The following is an 18,115-nucleotide window of genomic DNA, read 5'->3' on the forward strand; positions in this document are numbered from 1 at the left end:
GTTCACTGGCTTCACACCGATCCAAACGTATGTACGTTTCCATTTTGTTTTATTCATTTTTGATTGCCCCTTTGGACAATAAAAGTAACATTGTGCAATGAGTACAATGAGCGATGATGTGCATATACACTTTTACAAAAAATACCAATCAGGGCAACTCATTGCCTAAAAATAAAAAAGGACGCTGATTTTTGCAGGTCTTAAGAATCACCAAAACCCGTTGAGCTTGACACACACACTGGCAAAAAAATATTCTACATGTAAACGTTTATTATGCCATTTTCAAAGAAATTTTGCTTCCAATATGCCAGTACCCCAACGTGCCAGTACCCCAACGTGCAAGGACCCCAACGTGGCCCGGGCTGCGAGGGCCCTTTATAGCTGCTCGCAGCTCTAGTTATTATTATTCTTCTTCTTCTTCTTCTTCTTCTTCTCCGTAAACGATCACGATTTTGGGTACCTAAACATTTCCGAAAACTCACCAAACTTTGCACACTCCTCAGGCCCGGCGAAAAATTTGATATTATGAAGTCGTCATAACAACGCGACTCTATAGCGCCCCCTAGCATAGAAAAATAAAAACCAAGCCCGGCATGTTTGAACTAGAGCAACGAAAATTGGCAGGCACGTGTAGCACCCCGAGACGCACAAAAAAGTCTATTGGGACCATGTAGCTAAAATGTACAGGAAGTGAGCTATGAATTTTTTAATGTCCAATTTTGGCCTATTTTGGCACATTCACTGTGGTCATGCTTTTGACCCCTTTGCAAACATTTTTCATCCAATTGACTTCAAACTTGGCATTTATCATCTCAAGACCTGAGAGAACAACTGGGGAAAAAATCTTGCCTTTTCGAAATACTATATGACGGGGGCGGGGCATCAAATATTGCCTTTAAAATTTCATTTGTCCAGAAAGAGCAAATGCTTAATAACTCCCATGTTCAAGCTCCAAAAAATCTCAAACTTATCAGGCAACTTAATAGTCACGGCCTGAAAACATCTATATGATAAAATTCAGTTATCCATGTAGCGCCACCTAGTGGTAACAATAATTGTCATACTTTACGTTTTTAGCTACTGTGCTGAGCTCGTTGAAGGGATCCAGTTGAAAATTGGTCAGAAAAGCCTTAAGATGTTGATCATGCCCCACACCGAATATTGTAACTTTTCGCCAAAGGGCGTGGCCGCTACGGTGCCGCAAAGTCTGAAGATTTCTCGTGACAACAAAAGCTGCATTAACTTGACCGAGATGATGCTATCTTCTCAAAATTTTACACAATTGATGAGAGTCCAGCCCTAAAGACATCTACAAACTTATATTTCATCTTACTGATAGCGCCACCTACTGGCAATTTTTTTTCTCACGATTTTTCTTCAATGTTTTTCTCCAACCATGTTAACTGGACCTACCTCATATTTGCTCAGATGAGGGTGTCGGCCTTCATGCTGTCACAACATGAAGTTTGTGAGTTTTCGCGAATCGCTGTGGGCGTGGCTAAGCGCTGTTCGCCAAGAAAACAACGCCAATTTTGAGGGCCTAAACTGCCACAGAAACACACGAAACTTGGCACACACAGCTGGCCTGGCAAAATGAGCAATTTTTTATCGTCGATTGTGCTATTTTTACAAAAATGACTCAATAGCGCCCCCTAGAAATCTTTAACGAAACAGCCCCAGTTGTACGTTTAAGCAAGAGCTACAAAATTTTTTAGGTGTATTAGGAAGCCCAAGACCTACAAAAAAGTCACTTGGACCCATATGCTAAAATGAACAGGAAGTGAGCTACGAATTTTTGAATGTCCCATTTTTGACGATTTTTGCACATTTACAGGGGGCATACTTTTGCCCACTTCTCCTACACGTTTCATCCGACTGACTTCAGACTTGACCTGGACCATGTCAAGACCTGAGCCAACGACAGGGGGAAAAATCTTGACTTTTCGAAATACTATATGATGAAGGCGGGGCATCAAAATTTGTGTTTCGCACTGAAAAAGGATATGCTTAATAACTCCCCGGTACATGCTCCAAAAAATCCCAAACTTGACATGTATGTTTATCATCAAGGCCTGAAAGTATCTCTATGACAACATTCAGTTATATATGCAGCGCCACCTAGCCCTTGAGGCATAAAAAAAAAATACCCCACATACGGTATTTTGTACAAAAAATGTAAACTCATTCTAAGTGTGATAACTAAGTCATTTATGAATATTCTTTTAGTTTCCACCACTCAAAATGTTCACTGGCATCAGACTTATCCAAACATATATATATTTTTATTTATTTTTGATAGCCTCTGTGGACATTAAAAGCAATATCGTGAATGAAGGATATGCTTAATAACTCCACGGTACATGCTCCAAAAAAAATCCCACACTTGACATGTATGCTTATAATCAAGGCTTGAAGGTATCTCGATGACAACATTCAGTTATAAATACAGCGCCACCTAGCCCTTGAGGCTTATATAAAAAAAAAAAACCCACATACGGTATTTTGTACAAAAAAATGTAAACTCATTCTAAGTGTGATGACTAAGTCATTTATGAATATTCTTTTAGTTTCCACCACTCAAATTGTTCACTGGCTTCACACCGATCCAAACGTATGTACGTTTCCATTTTGTTTTATTCATTTTTGATTGCCCCTTTGGACAATAAAAGTAACATTGTGCAATGAGTACAACGAGCGATGATGTATATATACACTTTTACAAAAAATACCAATCAGGGCAACTCATTGCCTAAAAATAAAAAAGGACGCTGATTTTTGCAGGTCTTAACAATCACCAAAACCCGTTGAGCTTGACACACACTGGCAAAAAAAATATTCTACATGTAAACGTTTATTATGCCATTTTCAAAGAAATTTTGCTTCCAATATGCCAGTACCCCAACGTGCCAGTACCCCAACGTGCCAGTACCCCAACGTGCCAGTACCCTAACGTGCAAGTACCCCAACGTGCAAGGACTCCAACGTGGCCCGGGCTGCGAGGGCCCTTTATAGCTGCTCGCAGCTCTAGTTATTATTAGGGCCCGAGCAGCGACCGCTGCGAGGTCCCTATTGTTTTTGTAAAAATTATTATTATTATTATTATTATTATTATTATTATTATTATTATTATTATTCTTCTTCTTCTTTATTCTCCGCAAACAATCGCGATTTTGGGTACCTAAATATTCACGAAAACTCACCGAACTTTGCACACTCCTCAGGTCCGGCGAAAAATTTAATATTATGAAGTCGTTATAACAATGCGACTCGATAGCGCCCCCTAGCGTAGAAAAATAAAAACCAAGCCCGGCACGTTTGAGCTAGAGCAACAAAAATTGGCAGGCACGTGTAGTACCCCGAGACGCACAAAAAAGTCTCTTGGGACAATGTAGCTAAAATGTACAGGAAGTGAGCTATGAATTTTTTTATGTCCAATTTTGGCCTATTTTGGCACATTCACTGTGGTCATGCTTTTTCCCCCTTTGCAAACATTTTTCATCCAATTGACTTCAAACTTGGCATTTATCATCTCAAGACCTGAGAGAACAACTGGGCAAAACATCTTGCCTTTTTGAAATACTATATGACGGGGGCAGGGCATCAAATATTGCCTTTAAAATTTCATTTGTCGAGAAAGAGCAAATGCTTAATAACTCCCATGTTCAAGCTCCAAAAAATCTCAAACTTCTCAGGCAACGTAATAGTCACGGCCTGAAAACATCTATATGATAAAATTCAGTTATACATATAGCGCCACCTAGTGGTTACAATAAATGTCATACTTTACGTTTTTAGCTACTGTGCTGAGCTTGTTGAAGGGATCCATTTGAAAATTGGTCAGAAAAGCCTTAAGATGTTGATCATGCCCCACAACGAATATTGTAACTTTTCGCCAAAGGGCGTGGCCGCTACGGTGACGCAAAGTCTGAAGATTTTTCGTGAAAATAAAAGCTGCATTAACTTGACCGAGATGATCCTATCTTCTCAAAATTTCACACATTTGATGAGAGTCCAGCCCTAAAGACATCTACTGACTTATATTTCATCTAACTGATAGCGCCACCTAGTGGCAATTTTTTTTCTTACGAATTTTCTTCTACGTTTTTCTCCAAACACGTTAACTGGACCTACCTCATATTTGCTCAGATGAGGGTTTCGGCCTTCATGATGTCACAACACGAAGTTTGTGAGTTTTCGCGAATTGCTGTGGGTGTGGCTAAGCGCTGTTCGCCAAGAAAACAACGCCAGTTTTGAGGGTCTAAACATGCACAGAAACTCATGAAACTTGGCACACACATCTGGCCTGGTAAAATGAGCCATATTTTATTGTTGATTGTGCTATTTTTTACAAAAATGACTCAATAGCGCCCCCTAGAAGTTTTTAACAAAGCAGCCCCGGTTGTACATTTAAGCAAGAACGACGAATATTTTTAGGTGTATGAGGGAGCCCAAGTCCTACAAAAAAGTCTCTTGGACCCATATGCTAAAATGAACAGGAAGTGAGCTATGAATTTTTGAATGTCCCATTTTTTACGATTTTTGCACATTCACAGGGGGCAGACTTTTGCCCACTTCTCCTACACGTTTCATCCGACTGAGTTAAGACTTGGCCTGGACCATGTCAAGACCTGAGCCAACGACAGGGGGAAAAATTTTGACTTTTCGAAATACTATATGATGAGGGCGGGGCATCAAATTTTGTGTTTCGCAATGAAAAAGGATATGCTTGATAACTCCCCGGTACATGCTCCAAAAAATCCCAAACTTGACATGTATGTTTATCGTCAAGGCCTGAAGTTATCTCTGTGACAACATTCAGTTATATATGCAGCGCCACCTAGCCCTTGAGGAATAAAAAAAAAATACCCCACATACGGTATTTTGTACAAAAAATGTACACTCATTCTAAGTGTGATAACGAAGTCATTTCTGAATATTCTTTTAGTTTCCACCACTCAAAATGTTCACTGGCATCAGACTTATCCAAACATATATATATTTTTATTTATTTTTGATAGCCTCTATGGACATTAAAAGCAATATCGTGAATGAAGGATATGCTTAATAACTCCACGGTACATGCTCCAAAAAAAATCCCACACTTGACATGTATGCTTATAATCAAGGCCTGAAGGTATCTCTATGACAACATTCAGTTATAAATACAGCGCCACCTAGCCCTTGAGGCTTATATAAAATAAAAATAAAAATACCCCACATACGGTATTTTGTACAAAAAATGTACACTCATTCTAAGTGTGATAACTAAGTCATTTATGAATATTCTTTTAGTTTCCACCACTCAAATTGTTCACTGGCTTGACACCGATCCAAACGTATGTACGTTTCCATTTTGTTTTATTCATTTTTGATTGCCCCTTTGGACAATAAAAGTAACATTGTGCAATGAGTACAACGAGCGATGATGTGTATATACACTTTTACAAAAAAATACCAATCAGGGCAACTCATTGCCTAAAAATAAAAAAGGACGCTGATTTTTGCAGGTCTTAACAATCACCAAAACCCGTTGAGCTTGACACACACACTGGCAAAAAAATATTCTACATGTAAACGTTTATTATGCCATTTTCAAAGAAATTTTGCTTCCAATATGCCAGTACCCCAATGTGCCAGTACCCCAACGTGCAAGTACCACAACGTGCAAGGACCCCAACGTGGCCCGGGCTGCGAGGGCCCTTTATAGCTGCTCGCAGCTCTAGTTATTATTATTATTCTTCTTCTTCTTCTTTATTCTCCGCAAACGATCGCGATTTTGGGTACCTAAACATTCACGAAAACTCACCGAACTTTGCACACTCCTCAGGCCCGGCGAAAAATTTGATATTATTAAGTCGTCATAACAATGAGACTCGATAGCGCCCCCTAGCGTAGAAAAATAAATACCAAGCCCGGCACGTTTGAGCTAGAGCAACAAAAATTGGCAGGCACGTGTAGCACCCCGAGACGCACAAAAAAGTTTATTGGGACCATGTAGCTAAAATGTACAGGAAGTGAGCTATGAATTTTTTTATGTCCAATTTTGGCCTATTTTGGCACATTCACTGTGGTCATGCTTTTTCCCCCTTTGCAAACATTTTTCATCCAATTGACTTCAAACTTGGCATTTATCATCTCAAGACCTGAGAGAACAACTGGGCAAAACATCTTGCCTTTTCGAAATACTATATGACGGGGGCGGGGCATCAAATATTGCCTTTAAAATTTCATTTGTCCAGAAAGAGCAAATGCTTAATAACTCCCATGTTCAAGCTCCAAAAAATCTCAAACTTCTCAGGCAACGTAATAGTCACGGCCTGAAAACATCTATATGATAAAATTCAGTTATACATATAGCGCCACCTAGTGGTTACAATAAATGTCATACTTTACGTTTTTAGCTACTGTGCTGAGCTTGTTGAAGGGATCCATTTGAAAATTGGTCAGAAAAGCCTTAAGATGTTGATCATGCCCCACACCGAATATTGTAACTTTTCGCCAAAGGGCGTTGCCGCTACGGTGACGCAAAGTCTGAAGATTTTTCGTGAAAATAAAAGCTGCATTAACTTGACCGAGATGATCCTATCTTCTCAAAATTTCACACATTTGATGAGAGTCCAGCCCTAAAGACATCTACTGACTTATATTTCATCTAACTGATAGCGCCACCTAGTGGCAATTTTTTTTCTTACGAATTTTCTTCTACGTTTTTCTCCAAACACGTTAACTGGACCTACCTCATATTTGCTCAGATGAGGGTTTCGGCCTTCATGATGTCACAACACGAAGTTTGTGAGTTTTCGCGAATTGCTGTGGGTGTGGCTAAGCGCTGTTCGCCAAGAAAATAACGCCAGTTTTGAGGGTCTACACATGCACAGAAACTCATGAAACTTGGCACACACATCTGGCCTGGTAAAATTAGCAATATTTTATTGTTGATTGTGCTATTTTTACAAAAATGACTCAATAGCGCCCCCTAGAAGTTTTTAACGAAGCAGCCCCAGTTGTACGTTTAAGCAAGAACGACGAATATTTTTAGGTGTATGAGGGAGCCCAAGACCTACAAAAAAGTCTCTTGGACCCATATGCTAAAATGAACAGGAAGTGAGCTACGAATTTTTGAATGTCCCATTTTTGACAATTTTTGCACATTCACAGGGGGCAGACTTTTGCCCACTTCTCCTATACGTTTCATCTGACTGAGTTAAGACTTGACCTGGACCATGTCAAGTCCTGAGCCAACGACAGGGGGAAAAATCTTGACCTTTCGAAATACTATATGATGAAGGCGGGGCATCAAAATTTGTGTTTCGCACTGAAAAAGGATATGCTTAATAACTCCCCGGTACATGCTCCAAAAAATCCCAAACTTGACATGTATGTTTATCGTCAAGGCCTGAAGCAATCTCTATGACAACATTCAGTTATATATGCAGCGCCACCTAGCCCTTGAGGCATAAAAAAAAAATACCCCACATACGGTATTTTGTACAAAAAATGTCAACTCATTCTGAGTGTGATAACTAAGTCATTTATGAATATTCTTTTAGTTTCCACCACTCAAAATGTTCACTGGCATCAGACTTATCCAAACATATATATATTTTTATTTATTTTTGATAGCCTCTGTGGACATTAAAAGCAATATCGTGAATGAAGGATATGCTTAATAACTCCACGGTACATGCTCCAAAAAAAATCCCACACTTGACATGTATGCTTATAATCAAGGCCTGAAGGTATCTCGATGACAACATTCAGTTATAAATACAGCGCCACCTAGCCCTTGAGGCTTATATAAAAAAAAAAAACCCACATACGGTATTTTGTACAAAAAAATTTAAACTCATTCTAAGTGTGATGACTAAGTCATTTCTGAATATTCTTTTAGTTTCCACCACTCAAATTGTTCACTGGCTTCACACCGATCCAAACGTATGTACGTTTCCATTTTGTTTTATTCATTTTTGATTGCCCCTTTGGACAATAAAAGTAACATTGTGCAATGAGTACAACGAGCGATGATGTATATATACACTTTTACAAAAAATATCAATCAGGGCAACTCATTGCCTAAAAATAAAAAAGGACGCTGATTTTTGCAGGTCTTAACAATCACCAAAACCCGTTGAGCTTGACACACACTGGCAAAAAAAATATTCTACATGTAAACGTTTATTATGCCATTTTCAAAGAAATTTTGCTTCCAATATGCCAGTACCCCAACGTGCCAGTACCCCAACGTGCCAGTACCCTAACGTGCAAGTACCCCAACGTGCAAGGACTCCAACGTGGCCCGGGCTGCGAGGGCCCTTTATAGCTGCTCGCAGCTCTAGTTATTATTATTATTATTATTATTAGGGCCCGAGCAGCGACCGCTGCGAGGTCCCTATTGTTTTTGTAAAAATTATTATTATTATTATTATTATTATTATTCTTTATTCTCCGCAAACAATCGCGATTTTGGGTACCTAAACATTCACGAAAACTCACCGAACTTTGCACACTCCTCAGGCCCGGCGAAAAATTTGATATTATTAAGTCGTCATAACAATGCGACTCGATAGCGCCCCCTAGCGTAGAAAAATAAAAACCAAGCCCGGCACGTTTGAGCTAGAGCAACAAAAATTGGCAGGCACGTGTAGCACCCCGAGACGCACAAAAAAGTCTATTGGGACCATGTAGCTAAAATGTACAGGAAGTAAGCTATGAATTTTTTAATGTCCAATTTTGGCCTATTTTGGCACATTCACTGTGGTCATGCTTTTTCCCCCTTTGCAAACATTTTTCATCCAATTGACTTCAAACTTGGCATTTATCATCTCAAGACCTAAGAGAACAGCTGGGCAAAAAGTCTTGCCTTTTCGAAATACTATATGACGGGGGCGGGGCATCAAATATTGCCTTTAAAATTTCATTTGTCCAGAAAGAGAGAATGCTGAATAACTCCCATGTTCAAGCTCCAAAAAATCTCAAACTTCTCAGGCAACGTAATAGTCACGGCCTGAAAACATCTATATGATAAAATTCAGTTATACATATAGCGCCACCTAGTGGTTACAATAAATGTCATACTTTACGTTTTTAGCTACTGTGCTGAGCTTGTTGAAGGGATCCATTTGAAAATTGGTCAGAAAAGGCTTAAGATGTTGATCATGCCCCACACCGAATATTGTAACTTTTCGCCAAAGGGCGTGGCCGCTACGGTGACGCAAAGTCTGAAGATTTTTCGTGAAAATAAAAGCTGCATTAACTTGACCGAGATGATCCTATCTTCTCAAAATTTCACACATTTGATGAGAGTCCAGCCCTAAAGACATCTACTGACTTATATTTCATCTAACTGATAGCGCCACCTAGTGGCAATTTTTTTTCTTACGAATTTTCTTCTACGTTTTTCTCCAAACACGTTAACTGGACCTACCTCATATTTGCTCAGATGAGGGTTTCGGCCTTCATGATGTCACAACACGAAGTTTGTGAGTTTCCGCGAATTGCTGTGGGTGTGGCTAAGCGCTGTTCGCCAAGAAAACAACGCCAGTTTTGAGGGTCTAAACATGCACAGAAACTCCTGAAACTTGGCACACACATCTGGCCTGGTAAAATGAGCAATATTTAATTGTTGATTGTGCTATTTTTACAAAAATGACTCAATAGCGCCCCCTAGAAGTTTTTAACGAAGCAGCCCCGGTTGTACGTTTAAGCAAGAACGACGAATATTTTTAGGTGTATGAGGGAGCCCAAGACCTACAAAAAAGTCTCTTGGACCCATATGCTAAAATGAACAGGAAGTGAGCTACGAATTTTTGAATGTCCCATTTTTGACAATTTTTGCACATTCACAGGGCGCAGACTTTTGCCCACTTCTCCTACACGTTTCATCTGACTGAGTTAAGACTTGACCTGGACCATGTCAAGACCTGAGCCAACGACAGGGGGAAAAATCTTGACCTTTCGAAATACTATATGATGAAGGCGGGGCATCAAAATTTGTGTTTCGCACTGAAAAAGGATATGCTTAATAACTCCCCGGTACATGCTCCAAAAAATCCCAAACTTGACATGTATGTTTATCGTCAAGGCCTGAAGCTATCTCTATGACAACATTCAGTTATATATGCAGCGCCACCTAGCCCTTGAGGCATGAAAAAAAAATACCCCACATACGGTATTTTGTACAAAAAATGTAAACTCATTCTAAGTGTGATAACTAAGTCATTTATGAATATTCTTTTAGTTTCCACCACTCAAAATGTTCACTGGCATCAGACTTATCCAAACATATATATATTTTTATTTATTTTTGATAGCCTCTGTGGACATTAAAAGCAATATCGTGAATGAAGGATATGCTTAATAACTCCACGGTACATGCTCCAAAAAAAATCCCACACTTGACATGTATGCTTATAATCAAGGCCTGAAGGTATCTCGATGACAACATTCAGTTATAAATACAGCGCCACCTAGCCCTTGAGGCTTATATAAAAAAAAAGCCACATACGGTATTTTGTACAAAAAAATGTAAACTCATTCTAAGTGTGATGACTAAGTCATTTCTGAATATTCTTTTAGTTTCCACCACTCAAATTGTTCACTGGCTTCACACCGATCCAAACGTATGTACGTTTCCATTTTGTTTTATTCATTTTTGATTGCCCCTTTGGACAATAAAAGTAACATTGTGCAATGAGGACAACGAGTGATGATGTATATATACACTTTTACAAAAAATACCAATCAGGGCAACTCATTGCCTAAAAATAAAAAAGGAAGCTGATTTTTGCAGGTCTTAACAATCACCAAAACCCGTTGAGCTTGACACACACTGACAAAAAAAAATATTCTACATGTAAACGTTTATTATGCCATTTTCAAAGAAATTTTGCTTCCAATATGCCAGTACCCCAACGTGACAGTACCCCAACGTGCCAGTACCCTAACGTGCAAGTACCCCAACGTGCAAGGACTCCAACGTGGCCCGGGCTGCGAGGGCCCTTTATAGCTGCTCGCAGCTCTAGTTATTCTTCTTCTTCTTTATTCTCCGCAAACGATCGCGATTTTGGGTACCTAAACATTCACGAAAACTCACCGAACTTTGCACACTCCTCAGGCCCGGCGAAAAATTTGATATTATTAAGTCATCATAACAATGCGACTCGATAGCGCCCCCTAGCGTAGAAAAATAAAAACCAAGCCCGGCACGTTTGAGCTAGAGCAACAAAAATTGGCAGGCACGTGTAGCACCCCGAGACGCACAAAAAAGTCTATTGGGACCATGTAGCTAAAATGTACAGGAAGTGAGCTATGAATTTTTTTATGTCCAATTTTGGCCTATTTTGGCACATTCACTGTGGTCATGCTTTTTCCCCCTTTGCAAACATTTTTCATCCAATTGACTTCAAACTTGGCATTTATCATCTCAAGACCTGAGAGAACAACTGGGCAAAACATCTTGCCTTTTTGAAATACTATATGACGGGGGCGGGGCATCAAATATTGCCTTTAAAATTTCATTTCTCCAGAAAGAGCAAATGCTTAATAACTCCCATGTTCAAGCTCCAAAAAATCTCAAACTTCTCAGGCAACGTAATAGTTACGGCCTGAAAACATCTATATGATAAAATTCAGTTCTACATATAGCGCCACCTAGTGGTTACAATAAATGTCATACTTTACGTTTTTAGCTACTGTGCTGAGCTCGTTGAAGGGATCCAGTTGAAAATTGGTCAGAAAAGCCTTAAGATGTTGATGATGCCCCACACCGAATATTGTAACTTTTCGCCAAAGGGCGTGGCCGCTACGGTGACGCAAAGTCTGAAGATTTTTCGTGAAAATAAAAGCTGCATTAACTTGACCGAGATGATCCTATCTTCTCAAAATTTCACACATTTGATGAGAGTCCAGCCCTAAAGACATCTACTGACTTATATTTCATCTAACTGATAGCGCCACCTAGTGGCAATTTTTTTTATTACGAATTTTCTTCTACGTTTTTCTCCAAACACGTTAACTGGACCTACCTCATATTTGCTCAGATGAGGGTTTCGGCCTTCATGATGTCACAACACGAAGTTTGTGAGTTTTCGCGAATTGCTGTGGGTGTGGCTAAGCGCTGTTTGCCAAGAAAACAACGCCAGTTTTGAGGGTCTAAACATGCACAGAAACTCATGAAACTTGGCACACACATCTGGCCTGGTAAAATGAGCAATATTTTATTGTTGATTGTGCTATTTTTACAAAAATGACTCAATAGCGCCCCCTAGAAGTATTTTACGAAGCAGCCCCGGTTGTACGTTTAAGCAAGAACGACTAATATTTTTAGGTGTATGAGGGAGCCCAAGACCTACAAAAAAGTCTCTTGGACCCATATGCTAAAATGAACAGGAAGTGAGCTACGAATTTTTGAATGTCCCATTTTTGACAATTTTTGCACATTCACAGGGCGCAGACTTTTGCCCACTTCTCCTACACGTTTCATCTGACTGAGTTAAGACTTGACCTGGACCATGTCAAGACCTGAGCCAACGACAGGGGGAAAAATCTTGACCTTTCGAAATACTATATGATGAAGGCGGGGCATCAAAATTTGTGTTTCGCACTGAAAAAGGATATGCTTAATAACTCCCCGGTACATGCTCCAAAAAATCCCAAACTTGACATGTATGTTTATCGTCAAGGCCTGAAGCTATCTCTATGACAACATTCAGTTATATATGCAGCGCCACCTAGCCCTTGAGGCATAAAAAAAAAATACCCCACATACGGTATTTTGTACAAAAAATGTAAACTCATTCTAAGTGTGATAACTAAGTCATTTATGAATATTCTTTTAGATTCCACCACTCAAAATGTTCACTGGCATCAGACTTATCCAAACATATATATATTTTTATTTATTTTTGATAGCCTCTGTGGACATTAAAAGCAATATCGTGAATGAAGGATATGCTTAATAACTCCACGGTACATGCTCCAAAAAAAATCCCACACTTGACATGTATGCTTATAATCAAGGCCTGAAGGTATCTCGATGACAACATTCAGTTATAAATACAACGCCACCTAGCTCTTGAGGCTTATATAAAAAAAAAACCCCACATACGGTATTTTGTACAAAAAAATGTAAACTCATTCTAAGTGTGATGACTAAGTCATTTCTGAATATTATTTTAGTTTCCACCACTCAAATTGTTCACTGGCTTCACACCGATCCAAACGTATGTACGTTTCCATTTTGTTTTATTCATTTTTGATTGCCCCTTTGGACAATAAAAGTAACATTGTGCAATGAGTACAACGAGCGATGATGTATATATACACTTTTACAAAAAATACCAATCAGGGCAACTCATTGCCTAAAAATAAAAAAGGACACTGATTTTTGCAGGTCTTAACAATCACCAAAACCCGTTGAGCTTGACACACACTGGCAAAAAAAATATTCTACATGTAAACGTTTATTATGCCATTTTCAAAGAAATTTTGCTTCCAATATGCCAGTACCCCAACGTGCCAGTACCCTAACGTGCAAGTACCCCAACGTGCAAGGACACCAACGTGGCCCGGGCTGCGAGGGCACTTTATAGCTGCTCGCAGCTCTAGTTATTATTATTCTTCTTCTTCTTCTTCTTCTTCTTCTTCTTTATTCTCCGCAAACGATCGCGATTTTGGGTACCTAAACATTCACGAAAACTCACCGAACTTTGCACACTCCTCAGGCCCGGCGAAAAATTTGATATTATTAAGTCGTCATAACAATGCGACTCGATAGCGCCCCCTAGCGTAGAAAAATAAAAACCAAGCCCGGCACGTTTTAGCTCGAGCAACAAAAATTGGCAGGCACGTGTAGCACCCCGAGACGCACAAAAAAGTCTATTGGGACCATGTAGCTAAAATGTACAGGAAGTGAGCTATGAATTTTTTAATGTCCAATTTTGGCCTATTTTGGCACATTCACTGTGGTCATGCTTTTTCCCCCTTTGCAAACATTTTTCATCCAATTGACTTCAAACTTGGCATTTATCATCTGAAGACCTGAGAGAAAAACTGGGCAAAACATCTTGCCTTTTTGAAATACTATATGACGGGGGCGGGGCATCAAATATTGTCTTTAAAATTTCATTTGTCCAGAAAGAGCAAATGCTTAATAACTCCCATGTTCAAGCTCCAAAAAATCTCAAACTTCTCAGGCAACGTAATAGTCACGGCCTGAAAACATCTATATGATAAAATTCAGTTATACATAAAGCGCCACCTAGTGGTGACAATAAATGTCATACTTTACGTTTTTAGCTACTGCGCTGAGCTCGTTGAAGGGATCCATTTGAAAATTGGTCAGAAAAGCCTTAAGATGTTGATCATGCCCCACACCGAATATTGTAACTTTTCGCCAAAGGGCGTGGCCGCTACGGTGACGCAAAGTCTGAAGATTTTTCGTGAAAATAAAAGCTGCATTAACTTGACCGAGATGATCCTATCTTCTCAAAATTTCACACATTTGATGAGAGTCCAGCCCTAAAGACATCTACTGACTTATATTTCATCTAACTGATAGCGCCACCTAGTGGCAATTTTTTTTCTTACGAATTTTCTTCTACGTTTTTCTCCAAACACGTTAACTGGACCTACCTCATATTTGCTCAGATGAGGGTTTCGGCCTTCATGATGTCACAACACGAAGTTTGTGAGTTTTCGCGAATTGCTGTGGGTGTGGCTAAGCGCTGTTCGCCAAGAAAACAACGCCAGTTTTGAGGGTCTAAACATGCACAGAAACTCATGAAACTTGGCACACACGTCTGGCCTGGTAAAATGAGCAATATTTTATTGTTGATTGTGCTATTTTTACAAAAATGACTCAATAGCGCCCCCTAGAAGTTTTTAACGAAGCAGCCCCGGTTGTACGTTTAAGCAAGAACGACGAATATTTTTAGGTGTATGAGGGAGCCCAAGACCTACAAAAAAGTCTCTTGGACCCATATGCTAAAATGAACAGGAAGTGAGCTACGAATATTTGAATGTCCCATTTTTGACAATTTTTGCACATTCACAGGGCGCAGACTTTTGCCCACTTCTCCTACACGTTTCATCTGACTGAGTTAAGACTTGACCTGGACCATGTCAAGACCTGAGCCAACGACAGGGGGAAAAATCTTGACCTTTCGAAATACTATATGATGAAGGCGGGGCATCAAAATTTGTGTTTCGCACTGAAAAAGGATATGCTTAATAACTCCCCGGTACATGCTCCAAAAAATCCCAAACTTGACATGTATGTTTATCGTCAAGGCCTGAAGCTATCTCTATGACAACATTCAGTTATATATGCAGCGCCACCTAGCCCTTGAGGCATAAAAAAAAAATACCCCACATACGGTATTTTGTACAAAAAATGTAAACTCATTCTAAGTGTGATAACTAAGTCATTTATGAATATTCTTTTAGTTTCCACCACTCAAAATGTTCACTGGCATCAGACTTATCCAAACATATATATATTTTTATTTATTTTTGATAGCCTCTGTGGACATTAAAAGCAATATCGTGAATGAAGGATATGCTTAATAACTCCACGGTACATGCTCCAAAAAAAATCCCACACTTGACATGTATGCTTATAATCAAGGCCTGAAGGTATCTCGATGACAACATTCAGTTATAAATACAGCGCCACCTAGCCCTTGAGGCTTATATAAAAAAAAAAACCCACATACGGTATTTTGTACAAAAAAATGTAAACTCATTCTAAGTGTGATGACTAAGTCATTTCTGAATATTCTTTTAGTTTCCACCACTCAAATTGTTCACTGGCTTCACACCGATCCAAACATATGTACGTTTCCATTTTGTTTTATTCATTTTTGATTGCCCCTTTGGACAATAAAAGTAACATTGTGCAATGAGTACAACGAGCGATGATGTATATATACACTTTTACAAAAAATACCAATCAGGGCAACTCATTGCCTAAAAATAAAAAAGGACGCTGATTTTTGCAGGTCTTAACAATCACCAAAACCCGTTGAGCTTGACACACACTGGCAAAAAAAATATTCTACATGTAAACGTTTATTATGCCATTTTCAAAGAAATTTTGCTTCCAATATGCCAGTACCCCAACGTGCCAGTACCCTAACGTGCAAGTACCCCAACGTGCAAGTACCCCAACGTGCAAGGACTCCAACGTGGCCCGGGCTGCGAGGGCCCTTTATAGCTGCTCGCAGCTCTAGTTTTTTTTGTTTTTTTCCAAGACACAGCCGGCTGCAATGTGGCCACCTGACGAGAGATATCTGCTCAAATGTCCCCCCCGAAAAGTGTTGTCATTTGGGTTTTTATCGAAGTCATTGTTTGAAAAACATGCTGCCAGGCCAGATAAGGAAGTCTCTCTGGTAGTGCTCCTCGTAGACAGGCCTATTCACCGAAAGTTCTCTGAATGTAAACGATAGCAAGGGCTCAGTAGTCACATTTCGGGCAGAAGCTTGGGAGGTTTAAATATTCAATAGATATAATGCATTTATTTAGGATTGTGCAACAGTAACCTGGCCTGGTTAAAACGTTGAGATTTATTGACAATCACGTTTTCTGAACTGCCACTAGTCTAAACACGGCATTCTGGTTAATATTGTGTTTGTTGAATATGAATTAAGCAGCAAAATCCACCTATTTGTCATTTGAGCGGCCATTTTGCCACTTGACGACTGAATATGACATCACATTTGCGAGCTGTCACAAGACCAAACCCGGAAAACAGGTGAGCCGTGACAGTCGATACCCGAGCCCTTTGGCACGTTCACGTATTTTCAGTTGACAGCCATTGACAAAATGGCCGCCCCCTGAAATGGATAAAAATGGGTGGATTTTGCTGTTTGATTCATATTGTACGAAAGCAATATTAATCAGAATATTGTCTTAAGATTAGTGGGGACACATAGAACATACAGTATAATTAAAAAACATTTTTGACTTGACTTCCCTTTCGAAGTGTGCCACTCCAGCAAGTTCTTGCTAGCCTCGCTTGTTAGCTTGTTCTTTTGTTCTTGCTAGCCACTCACACTAGCTTGTTAGCTTGTTCTTTTGTTCTTGCTATAGCTACTCACGCTAGCTCCTGCTTGATATATATATATATATATATATATATATATATATATATATATATATATATAGACAAATGACAGTTGATGTGCTGTAATTTCACGTACAAAGCAGAGAGAACAGCTTGATTTTTTTCTGCTGCCTCTAATAACTTTATTGACAATAATATTGGAACCTGCTTTCTGATGTCAAAAAACACGTTCTTAATCATATGCAGAAGAAACAAATCTGTCATATAAAGAAATGCAAATATCCAATAAGCTGGTTTCACCCAAAAATACTTAATTTACAACCTTCTTGACTATGGCAATATTCTGCCACACTTCCTCGCAAAAGGGCCTCAAAATGAGTCAGAGATTAGGAACATTATAACCTTATGTATATGGAAACAGCATCAATCCCCGTGGGAAAACACTTCCATAATGAATATAGATGTGAAAGGCCGTGCCTCGGGGTCGCCACAAAGGATTTGGACCTTTTTGTGCACTTGAAATCTGCTTGTATACAGGTTTAATGGCTCAGGAGACTTACTCCGATAATCAGCTAGCCCTCCGAACCAAGCGTCGGTTATGATTTTGAACATTTGCAGACTCTGCTTTCTTGTATATTGTTGGTTGCTTTCGAAGTATAGTGATTTGCTGTATTGATTCACCGATGTAAACATGTTTTAATTTCATCATGTACATGGCTTGGTTAATAAATACAGGCTTGCTTGTGTGAATGTATTTTATGGTTCATGCTTAGATTTGCGCACCTTATGAATCATAAAACTAATTCTCCATAGGAACATTGCAAGCTGCTTAGACAAACATTAAATTACAGCATTGTTCAAATGGAGTTCAGGGTGTATTAAAAATAATTTTAGCAAGTTTGGGTTCAAACAATCATGTCATCAACCCGTATTTATGCTAGCATACGCAAGGAGTCTGCTAACCTGTTTTCCTGTTTTGGTCATGTGACACTTTGCAGACAAGGGCTGCATACTGCTGCATTCCAGGAGCGTGGGAAGTCGGAGTATTCTGTC

Source organism: Festucalex cinctus, chromosome 18 (genome assembly GCF_051991245.1).
Source record: "Festucalex cinctus isolate MCC-2025b chromosome 18, RoL_Fcin_1.0, whole genome shotgun sequence".
NCBI lineage: Eukaryota > Metazoa > Chordata > Actinopteri > Syngnathiformes > Syngnathidae > Festucalex > Festucalex cinctus.